The 13466-nt window shown below is 29.4% G+C and overlaps 1 long non-coding RNA gene across 1 annotated transcript in view; it reads left to right on the forward strand.

Moving 5' to 3' along the window:
* LOC143199680 (uncharacterized) overlaps window positions 1-13466 on the forward strand; it is a 769697-nt gene that overhangs the window by 110985 nt on the left and 645246 nt on the right. The window lies entirely within an intron of this gene.

Raw genomic sequence — 13466 nt, forward strand, 5'->3', positions numbered from 1 at the left:
TTATTTTAAAAATAGCTGCTCTTCTCCGAACAGTTTCGTTGAGTATCTGAATAGTTCCAAATAGAATGTTCCAAATGGAAGACATCTGGCAATTGCTTCAATAATGTTGGAGATGAAAATCTACATGTTACTTTCTGTTCTAAAACTGTGACCACAACATTTCAATTATGTAGAGATCTGGCGATTATGCTGGTCAGAGAAGATGTTTGATGATATTCTGATGCTCCTCTAAGTAATGCAACCATTTTGATTGCATTTATGGGTGCATTATTACCTTAGAATATGGCAGTGTTTGATAACAATATGCTAATCTTACTAAGAGTGTTATCATTGAGGAAGAAGCGATATTAATTCCTAGTTATCATAATATTGATATGAATGAGAGAATCAGTTGAATTTGAAGATATTGTCGCACAAATCAATATTGTAGTCAAAGTCAATCAAATCAAAATATTTTATGAGGAAGGATTTTCTTTCATTGGTAGAGGATTTCATACGCATTACGTAACTAGCCCCTGACGTCATATTTTACTGACCAATTAAATTTAAAATAAGACCCAAATATAATTTCCAAATTCATTCTATATGTATGTATATAAATACAAAATAATGAAATAGAAATATATAAATAAATAATAATAAACTATAAATATATGTTAATTTTTTCACCCAAAATCCGGCTTGCGCAACAAATTGTACAAAACTTGCTGCACTGGTTCCTGCAATTAACGAACAAGCTATTCGAAGATTCACGAGTCTGACCTCTTAGGATATCTGTTATCCTTATCGCTATCTTGATTTAGTAGGATATCTGTTACCCCTATCGCTGTCTTCATTAAATAAAAGAAACTGTATACTTTAGTACTAATATAACAATCGGAGCAATCCCAAACAATCCTCAGACGATTGTGTCTTCAACGCTTTATTATTAAGAAATTATGAATAATAATTGAGAAAGTTTTAAGCAGATTTTCTGCCAGTTTAAGAACGTGACAATATGCGATTTCTATCTATATGTATATCTAAATATATATATATATATATATATATATATATATATATATATATATATATATATATATATATATATATATATGTATATATATAGAGATAGAATGCTGTTAGACAATATCGAACATGTAACTAACGTCTAACGTTGTTTTACGCTTTGTTTTAATAAATTTGAAATTGCCGCGGTTTTGATTGAAAATATAGTTTGCGCCTTGCAGCTGTACTGTTAATATACGTACTAATGTACGGACATGGTCACTAAAATATCTCAAAAAATAAAAAAAAATATAACCTTAAATTCGCCAGAGAGAAACCGTGTTTATGCGAAACAGGTGACGAATCAATGTCAATCTTGGTGTTTCAGAGATCAATTATACCAAATGTATAAAACAGTAAGTAGTTTTTTCAATCGAAACATAATTTAATACAATTATTTCAGAGAAAATTGTTACTCTGGATAGTATTCAAGATCCAAAAGATATAGAGCTATTTGAGAGATGTAGAAAATCCGCTCATTGTTGGAAAATATAGGATTTAAGTGGTGTACAGATAACCCACGGAGGGGTTTAATGGAACTTCCAGAGATTGCTTTTAACAGAATACAATTTTTAAAAACATATAACAAAATCAAGGAAGAATTATATCAATTTATATATTTAAAATAGACATGAATATTTCAGAATGGTACATTGGGCCACTCATGGCAAGATGATAATAAATAGAGTGTAAAGACAAAAAAAGTTGATGGAAAAAGTTAAACGTTGGAATAACTATCGATTAGGTTTTGTCAGTCATAACATTTATTCATTGCAGACATATAGTTCTTCATGCTGGAAATAGGAATGGTTTAAAGTACATAAAATAAGTTTCGAGGAAATTATGCTAAAGAATGAATTATTTCGAATTATTAATTGGTAAACATAAATGAAATGATTAATTGCATTTTATGTTATAGAATTAAGCCTGAGAAAAGATACATAGTAGATCAGATTATTGAATTTTATGGCCACAGAGTATTAAGTCCTTCTCTCTATAACTGAATTTTTAATACAATTGAGTTGATATGGAGTGTTGCAAAGAATTATTACAATAGATATTCAGGTCGAGGAGGATATTCACACCAGAACTGTCTGGAATTATGGAAAGAAGCATTGTCGAAAATATCCCCTTCGGTTTGTATGAAGTCGATCAGACATATTGAAAAAAATATTTACAAATGGAGAATCTTGAGCAAGTTTTTAATAGATTGGAAATAAATAGGTTGGTTACTAACTTGACTAGTATTTCTGGAAGTGACTGTGATTGAGTAAAACTTTATGAATGTTGGTTTATGATTCAGTGCTGACGATTACCAAGACAATTACAAGTGATGAAATAGGAAACTACTGTCAGTATATATTAGTATACTTTAGTTGTAGCAAATTGTATTGTAGAGTGTGAAAACTTTATGAGAATATGTGTTATTGTTCACAATATACATGAACGTTTGGTTAACATGTATGAGTAGAGAAATAGCACTAACTCTTTTGCAGATATGGCAAATGCATTAAGGATGCAGTGATTAAATGTAGTTTTATCAAGAAAGATGTATAGAGATAGTAACAGGACAAACTAAAGAGAAATATGGTAATATCATAATGACTTTAAAAGGATACATTGCATCGAAATAAACAAGAACTAAGCGTAGAACGTAAATATGCTCTCTAATGAAAGTAAAATACATTACTTAGATATACAATTATTAATTGAGTGGATTAGATTTCGGGGGATACCACTATATGTAAAAAAGCGTCTAAAACACTACCGATACTAGAGTGGACAAAAACGCACAATGTATATATAATAAAGCAATTCAGCTCTAAATTATAGTGGCTCTAAAATGAATTGTAGTTTTAAGTTCTTTGGTAATAAATATTTTCAATGTACTCTAATGTTAAAATAAATTATACTTTATAGAATATTTGTTCAATTATTTTATTTATATTAAAATTTTGTTGCCTTGGTTCGCATGATCTGTTGAGGCTGATACCGCCGCCTTGAAAGGATACAATATACTTTCAAAACAAAACTAGTGTAAAAATATGAATGCCTAAACATAAAGGAATTGATAATGAGCATTAAACCTCCATAATTAAAAAGGATAAACCACACTAAATACATATATGTTAATATCCATGTTAATTAATTAATTAATCAATAAACGACAAACCTATCAGTAATTATAACCGGAGTAAAACCGCTTTAGGTTGCCAATTATTATTATAAAAATAAGACATTAATTTATCATAATCATCATCAAAGATTAAAACATAAATTTGTCTATAGACAAATTTATGATTTAATTTGTCTATAATGTATGGTTTAATCATAAGCTGTAGCTTACTTATATAAGTTACTGATTATACTTTTTAAAAAATTTTTGAAAATAAATACATAATAGACACATTAAGTTAATCTATTGGTAATAGCCATATTTTAAAATAACAACGATTTCTAAGCCCAGACTGAGTTTTTATAATTGCTACTCGTTCTACATTGTTTTATAATTATCATTACAAGACACTTTGTGCTCCAGATTCAAAAACCGCTTTTAGCATATTCGAGAAAAGTACCTAACTCTGAAGCCTTTAATTTTAAAGGTGACTTAACCACGAATGATCCGTTTTTTTTCTATTTCTATTTTTTATAAAGTACTCTTCACATGCCAATTCTCCATCAGATAATTATTTTCATTAACACTGACATTTTCCAATTCCCTAAATAGTTCTCATCATTATGAATTAGCTGGTCAATATCATTAACCTGCGTATTGACAGAGCAACAGCTTACAATCCAAATAAATATTGTGCGTTGTAACATTAGATGTTTTCGACCCAAAAGAATTGTTTTATTACAATATATATTCCATAATAAATCCGAGCCAATTAACTTATCGATTTCATGAGGTTTAAAAAACGCAGGATCAGCTAATTTACAATGACTCCGAAATTTTTAAATGACGAGCATTCATCTGCGACACTGCCAAAGGCCCTGTTATTTTTGAAATAACAAAACAAGACGCCTTCAATGAAAAGTTATTTCATCTTGAAAATAATTGTGTCTGATATTTATAATTTATTGTCGAAATGGAACTATCTATTCCATTAAGTGAAATATTAGCTTTTTGTTTAAATAATTGAATGGGAGCAAGTATGAAAAATTATACGGATTATGTGGTTATCATTAAAACGATCTAAAGTATAAATATTAGCTATTGACAACAGAACATTACTTATTTCACAATTAGCAGAAGTATTAGTTACTGATAAGGATGAACGTTCGATATCAATATTAGAATTTTGTCATAGAGTTCTTGCATCTTAGGTTAGTCAATATGACGCAACATGTTATGCTTTTGTGACATCGGATTGATTTTCGACTATTAATTAATATGACCAGGCCTAATGCAGTTTAAACATAACTGTAAAGTTATTTTTTGAATCCGTTTTTAAACAGAAATTTTTAAGAAAGAAATTTAAAAATTAATCTGTCTCCCATTGCAAATTACACATTTTGGCCAATTAACTTTGTTTAAATTAGAACTAGTATCTAAGATAACCAGACTTTTTAATTTGCTAACCTGTTTCTTTGACAAAATATTAAACTGATCTCTTTATCTAAAATGATGTAAATTCGTCTAAGGAAGGATTCATTTCTGATTTTGATTTATATATCTCCCGCTCCTCCACGGTACATGTGTCTAATTTAGTTCTTAACAAATAAACTATGGGCATATCTCAGGATGTAGTTGGCAAACCTAATTAGTTTAAAGCACCCATATTATGTGTTAAATTATACACAATCGCACGTAGGACACTGGTTGATTCTTTGTTCAGAGTTTCTATATTAAATATATTCTTAATGTGATTGTGTACTAACAATTTACTATTACTATCTCCTTTTACTAACAACACCCATGCACTATTATAATTAAAAGTAGAAAATTCAATGCTTGATATTAAGTGCAAAGGTTTATTGAGAAGAGATGTTTCCAAATAATGATAACGTTGAATGTTAGATAACGATACATTTTTAATAATAACAAACTCAAAAAAATCTGTCTATATATTTTCAAGCCTGTTTTGCAAAGAAGCATCGAATGTAGCCAATTTAATTTCTGAAACTAGTGGCTGTATATTAATTGATTTCTCAAGGAATTCATTAACATTATATTTACTTTCATCATCATCTAAATATCATCGCTAAGTGAATATCGCAATGATGTCTAATTTCAAATTCGCCCCTTTCTTCGTACTCTGCTTTTAGGCGATCTTCCTCACAAAATGATTCAACATCATTTTCAAATTTAACAAACTTCTGTAATAATTCGGCTTCGACATAATTTAAATAAGATTTCAAATCTTTCTTTAAACTTGTTTTTGATAAATATTTGTATTATATTTGAAATTATTCTCAATAAACTTCAACGAAGCCTTTACAGAACCTTTATTCCTTTTGAGCTTGTCCATTTTAATATTAGTAAATCAATCAGTAATATATCGACACGCAAATTTAGTGATTTAAGGCGATAATGTTACAATATAATTGACAACCTTTACATATACAAAATTAAACGGTTCTTACTCAGTTATAATTGTGGTGGAATATTTTTTCTGTTCTGATTTAAATGTCGCGAAATCAGCTTTTCCCCGACAACTTATAGATTTTCGGATTGGAGCTTTAATTATGACTATGGCTTATTCTCAATTCTAAGATCCGGCTTGCAGGATCATGCAAAATTCAGAAGTTCTATCAAATCTACCAAATTTGCTGCACTGGTTCGTATGATTAACGAACAAGTTATATTCGAAGTCAAAGATTCACGAGTCTGACCTCTTAGGATATCTGTTATCCTTATCGCTAACTTGATTTAGTAGGATATCTGTTATCCTTATCGCTGTCTTGATTAAATAAAAGAAACTGTTCATCATAAATATCAAAGCGAAATAAGACAACTTTCTTCAAGATTGCTTCTTCAACGCCTTATTAAATATTTATAAATAATAATCGAGAGTATTTTAAGCTGACTCTCTTCGCCAGTCTGAAAACAGGACAATATGCGAATATTTTTATATACATAAAAAATGTTTTGGTTCACACTACATATTGTGGCGGGCACTCCACTTCCACTGTGAACGCACATTGTAAACGGTATTTAGAAATAAATATTAATTGTCCCAAACATTAGCAAGAAAACAGAACGGCGTTAACAATATGTAAATAAAAAAATAATGAAATAGAAATGTATAAATAAAATATAATTCACTATAAATGTATAAATAAAAAAAATTAACTATAATTATGCAAATAAAAAATAATTAAATGTGAATATAAAAAAGCTGCTCCTGTTTTCTGGAAAACACAATCAAAATTGTTTATAGCGCCTTTCCCCTTCTTTTTTCCTTAGTGCTAGCAGTTTTTGGTTCACTAATACTGAAAGCAGACTATGTCGAGGTCTATTAATATGTTATATATCTGTTTAACATAAAATTGTATTGAGGCTAAGTAATAATAATAAAGTAAAGTAATAATTATTTTTAAAATTTTATTATGAAAATTTGTGAATCGGTGAATTAAAAAAGTTAAATTTTATGGTCAGAATGGAAAAAAACATACCAAAAAGTAATATTTTAAAGAACAGTAATCAAAAATTAAAAGGTACGATATATATCAAAATGACTGCTGTGCTTTTATAATCGAGGGTTCACACACACATACTTAATCTAGCTAACCTGGGCTTTCAAGGAAAACGACGTCTCGTTTTTTATTTACACACATATACTGCATACTAGGGTTGCCGAAAAAATATCGATATATCGGTATATATATATATTTTTGGACGATATTTGTTAGACCATATAGAAAAAAAATAAGGAATTTATTAAACATTATTAAAAAACATTGATTAAAAAATTGATACTTAATTTTAAAGGTTTAGTGTATTTTAATACATGTTTTAAGAGGCAATTTAAAAATATCACAGTTATGCAAAAATATTCGATATTTTTTTAAATATCGCTATATTGAAATATCGATATTTTTCTCATCTGCCAAAATCCCTGCTACATAGACAACACTTTTGAGGCTCAAGGAACATTATAATAAAATAGTGACTATAATTAGTTCGCAAAGATTCTGAACGTACACTATATCGGGCACATAAAAATGGCGTCATAAAAATGAGCTAATCAAATGCTTTTGACCAGTAATTCAAATGAACCAATCAAAAAAGTGGTCTCAGTGCCTGCATTGGTGGGACCGCTCAAAACATTTCCTCAGTTTCGCCTATTTAAGTTATACTTCTATATAATACTTTATGGATTCTACTCACAAGGACACATGCAAAGGTTAAGCTAAAATTGTCCTCTAATTTTTAGTTTACAAATTGATAAATAGGTCAAATGTATGTTTCCTATAATATACTAAAAGGAATATCGAAATGTGTTTATAAATATATCGTTTTGATAAAAAATTCTCAGTCACACAAAGAACACCGAGAGGTATTTCTCAGAACTTTTCCATTCGCAAGCTCAATTTTGTCTAAAATGTAATAAATATACTATAGGTTTGAATCTTTTATATAAAATTTTTAAGAATAACGGAATGTCACAATAAGTTACTTATTACAATTGGTATAAAAACTCATTACAATATAATACTTAACTCTAAATAGACAACATCGCAAAATGACGCAAAAATTGCTTTTAAGTTAACCGAGTACTGGCAGTGAGTCACTGAAAGAAAAAGTCTCTTCAATATTCCATCATTTTCGAAATTCCCCTATTGTAAGGCACTAACCAACTTAGAAATACTTAACTTTAATAAAAATAGAGGCCGAACTTCATTGAAACTTTTAGAATTTTTACCTTACAAGTTTATTTTAACCAGAAGAAATTACTGTAAGAGGTTTGAAAATCGTTACCGCCATTAAATCCTTTTAACAATAGCCTTACCAGAGACAATACACTCTTTCTAATTATATATAGGATAAAGAAGATAGCAAAGTTATTTTTTCTTTATATTCGCTGTCTAAATAAATATTAAAGTCTTACATAATCTTAAAAAAAATCATTTACTAAATAAAATACAGCCTCTTTTAAAGATTTCTGGCATGATATATTGTAGGGTTGCTTATAGTTAGAAAGTTTCCTTAATGTCATCTCCGATAACCGTTTCAAAATTCCTCAATTTAACAACTTAGTGCTTATATTTGAAGAATATGCTGATGTGGAACGGAATAGAGTTACGATCAAACTTCGATAATAACGAATAATTCCATCATTTATAGATGTTTGTACCGAAATAAAATAAGTTTCTTTTTGAAGTCATCATAGAGTTGGCCTGTATCATTTTAATTTTTTCATTATGCCTTGTTTTGCATTAACATTTATTTGTTTAAATTGGCATAGTCTATTTTAAATTATCATGTTAATCATCTGTTACTTAGTATCATCGGAAATGCCTAATATTCCACATTTGTAGTGTACTATCTAAAGACTCAAAACCGTAATTAGAGTATAAACTTGAATAATTTTTCGCAGAGAAAGGAACTAAAAACTCACCAACTTGATCAGTGCACCAGTTCGATTAACACATATCTCGCTTGTAAGATGACTAATATTATAATGATCCCAAACCGGTAAAATCGCCAAATAAAATAAAATTCTGTAGACCTATCTCACTACAAGTACTATATAAGGTATTTGAAAAATTCCTAATGCAAAGAATAAAACTAATTATAGAGAGAGTAAAAACCTTATATAACCCTAACACATTAGTTTAGTTTTATTAATAAACATTCAACAATTGAGCAGGTTCATAGAATAACAGATTTAGTTGATGAACAGGTACCAGATAAAAGCCTATGAAGGTAAAAAATTTAAGCTATATTCTCAAATGTAACACAAACTTTCAATAAGATATCGCATGATTTTTTCATAAGGTACAGAAAATGTTAACAAAACAATGCACTGAATCATTAAAATTTTACATTACGACAAGAATGTTTAAAATCAAATAAGAGGAAGCCCACTTTACAATAAAAGAAGCTAGAGCGGCTAAATGCTAAGCTAAGTGATGGGTATTAGCGCCAATTCTTAATCTACTCTATAGATGTGATATACCACAAATGAAGAATATCACGATGGCTAGATTTGCTGATACTACGACTATCGGAGGCAGTAGCGAAGCAGCCACATGAAAATTGCAGCAGGCAAGTGATAATATAAACAATTTACGTATTATCAGACTGCATAAGCACCAATGACAATATATAATACTTTTATTCCATATAACAACAACGCTAAGTATTTCGGTATGAATCTTGATGCAAAACTTCACTGGAACGAACATGTAAAAAAGAAAAAGAAAGAACTGGAGTTAAAACATAGGACATGAATTGGTTAATGGACAAAAATCAGAATTATTAGTACATCAATAAATTACTATTATACAAGCAGGTATTGAAACTATATGGACATACGGAATTCATTTATGGGGATGTTCCTCGAAAAGTAATATAAATACATGTTTTCTAGAACAAAGTTTTCCAAAGTATTGCAGCTGCACCCAGATACTACAGGACTGATTACTTACTCCGAGACTTTCAGATACCGACCGTCATTCAGGAAATCAAGAAAATCGTAAGGAGAGATGAGGCGAAACTCCATTCTCATGCTAATATAAAACTACTTTAACTATTGGATAACACCAGAAGATAACACAGACCTAAAAGAATTAAACCACTTAAAATAGTCTAGTGTAGTGAGTGAGGTGCATTTAAAAGAAAAAGCAGCAGTGTTAAGACACAAACATTATTGCACCAGAGGCTAAGATATTACCAATGAGTCCTCCTAGATATAGATGTAGATTTAAGTTATTCTAAGAGAAATTGTAGGTTAGTCGGTAACTACTTATAACAACATAATAAATAAATTAATTAATTCATAAAATTATTTGTGACTTTGTTTGATCTAACACTTTTTGAAGTTAACTTTCGTCTCTTGCATACATTAAAAATTTTTATTATATAAAAGCTTATATCTTAATGGATGCTGTATTAATTTTTCCAAATTATTTGGTTAGTCTTATGGAGCACAATATTATGGGATCTGTAGCGAAAATACAAATTAAATTGAGATTTTTCCATTAAAAACTTGGATTCGAAATGGATAGAAAAAAATAATATCTAATCCCACATCATAATAACATGTTACCAGCAGAAGTAACCAATTAATAACTAATGGATCATTGCTAATCTAGTTAATCTAGTATGTCAGGTCACATGTTGTGTAAACGGTGGTTTGAGCTCTGAAAATAGTTTTGTATCATCCCAAGACACGCAACAGTTGTGCAAGATGGTTTTTAATTCCTGTGACAGGCTTACTTGAGAAATGCTATCACATTATGTTTGCAGCCGCTTTTACGGTTTAGAATGATTTTTTTTAATAATTGTCTTATATTATATTCTTACTAATTTACGAATTAATTTATTATTACTATTTTGTTGGATGTGCATCAATAAATAGGCAAAATGAGAACGGGGTAAACACTAAAATAAAATTAATCTATTTAAGCAAAAGTTAGAAGTAACATTATACAAGTTCGTGTGGTTTGGCTCACCCCAGTGTTCTGATTTCCTGCGTGTTGTCCAGTAGCTGTATTATTTCCCCATAGCGATAAGCATTGGTAATTAATTGTAGAACTATCTCGGCAGCATTTCACTCATAGCATAGCACACTCGGAGTCGTACAATTGATTTGATACTTTAGTAACAAGCACATATTTTGACCTCATAGGTCCAAATTAGCTTTATGATTGACTGATAAACCAGTATGTTTGATTTTAGGCCAAGTTTCGACTAACTAACCGATAACTACAGTTTTTATCTTTCCGAAGCTGATCTACTTCTCTATCTCTACTAACCTACCATCAAGATTGGCAAGGTATTTATCATCCGTCAACTTTCCTGACTGATGTAACATTTAAAAAATAAAGCAATATCACTATAAGTAGGTAATAATGGGTTTTGGCCTTTATATTGTCGATTTTCTTTAGATGCTATTAATACATTTAATGGAAGTTTTATATTTTCTAATTTCCTTTGACCAAAAGTCTTCGTTTAATTACAGAAAACCTAACATCAACAAATCGACCACTAGCTAATTAGACCTGTTTGACTCGATAAGTGCTTGACTAACTAGCCTTGAAATGATTATGAATTTGAAAACTAAGTTCACATAGAATACAATGCCATCTTCATGTGTTTACTGAGGAATGACATAACTCACTGTTATGGGTACCTTATCATTGAAAAGTTATGTATTTCGTAGTTATATTATGTTAAATAAATTATCAATTACAACTCCAATACCGACTTCTCATACATATTATTACAACCCAGAAGCTTATTTAACTCACCGCTGTATCGTTCAGACTTAGTTCCATTATGATTTGTTCTTTTTAGTGTGAATTTCTGACATATAAATCAAATGCAGTTAGAAATATAAAAATACGTAATAGCCAGCGACGGACAAGTGGTATTATAATATAGAACTATTTACAGCATATAATAATATTTTAACCAATAATGCATATACAACACAGGCCAAGCGAATTTGAGTCATTTGAATAAGCTGGATATTTATTAATTAGAAGCCACTTCACAATATGTTTAGGTTGCTAGCATTGGTATAGCAGAGGGGATAAAAGTCTGATGACTTATCTGCCTCTTTTACTCTATACCTTGAATTTAAACACTTATTCCAAAAGACATTACGGTACAAGTTACTTCCTTAAAATGAATGGAATATCCATTCTTTTCCATTCCGTGAAATATCCTTCCAGCGGCTTTTACTGGCGACATCATATCAATATGGCGACAATTACTTTAATTATTATGATTCAGATATAAGTTCAAATAGCTCAAAGTATATGATTTTATGTAAATAGAGACAAGTAATAGTAATTTAAAGTAATAGTGATTTAAAGATAATAGTCAGCATACTCCTTATATGCCGACCTAATCCTTAAATTAGTCTGGAGTGAAGTCCGAATTATTTAGTGTGTAAAAATAAAGCTCAGCTTTACAGGATCTCCTTTGTCTAAGATGTAGTTTGGAAGAGTGTTTTGTTTCCGTTGAAACCAGCAAATTTCCAAACTCGGGCAATTTATCCGAGCTTAAACAAGCTCAAATATCATTGATTTTGATGTAAACCGGTTTTAATTTTTAATCTAAATTATCTATCAATCGAGATATTGTCAATTCATAAACAATATGTACTTTTTAATGCGATTAAATTCATTAAATCGTTTTAATGGAATTATAAAGCTAAAAATGGTTTACAGAAACATCAGTTGTATGTACTATATAAATACATTTTAAAATACAACAGTTTTATGAATAATTGGAGTCCAAAAAGGAATTAGTAAACGTAGTTGAACAGCATTAATTCTTTTAATTATAACATTTTATAATAAAACAATTAAAATGTTATAAATCATCCTATTAAAGTATTACTCAAAATTATTAGTTAAAATCATTTATTAAATAATATAGGTTGCACAAAATAAGTTCAAATAAATTTAGAAAAGGAAACTAAATCACCTTGCTGTTAATTAGTTAATAATGAGTACAATATAATATGAAATAAAGCAGACATATATATTCCAGTAAACTGCTAGTGTGCAATCATATTCAAACCCGATCAATTTAATTTTGAATTTATATTGTCATAGATATAAGGTTGCGAAAAAGTAATTTTGATTTTTTCCAAAAGCTTGAAAATCGATTATCCCTCGTAATACTTATTCATTGAAATTAAACCTTACCACGTTTTCAAGGTTTTAAATTTCTGTTTAAGATCTATATCCCGAACAATAAAATAGATAACTCACGTCATCTAAACATATCAGGTTAAAAAACTTTCAATGCTACCCTATCAACTTATCGTTATCAAATATTATTTATAGTCAATTCAAAATAGCAGTGTCACCAGTCTCAATATATGATTGTCTAAAGTTGTAAATTCGTTTTACAGTCAGACAATATTATCCTTGTCATTTTATTCCATTTAAAAAGAGATAGAATGCCGTTGGAGAAGTTCGAACATGTAACGGAATGAGCCTGCAAAAGTTGTCCGTTTGCCAAACTTCTGAAAATTCTTCAAAATGTTATAATTACGGGTTATGAACCGGCAAACGTTGATTTAACGCTTTGTTTTAATAAATTAGAAATCGCCGCGATTTTTGTTTTTCTAAAAAAATTGTTACTCTGGAAAGTATGCACAAAGATACAAAAGATATACAGCTATTTGAGAGATGTAGAGCATCCGTTCATATATTGTTGGATTATAGAGCATTTAAGTGGTGTAAAGATAACCCACGAAGGGGTTTAATGGAACTTCCGGAGATTGCTT

Source organism: Rhynchophorus ferrugineus, unplaced genomic scaffold, assembly GCF_030347505.1.
Source record: "Rhynchophorus ferrugineus isolate W39M unplaced genomic scaffold, kcgeb_rfMv2 rfM7, whole genome shotgun sequence".
Taxonomy (NCBI): Eukaryota; Metazoa; Arthropoda; class Insecta; order Coleoptera; family Curculionidae; genus Rhynchophorus; species Rhynchophorus ferrugineus.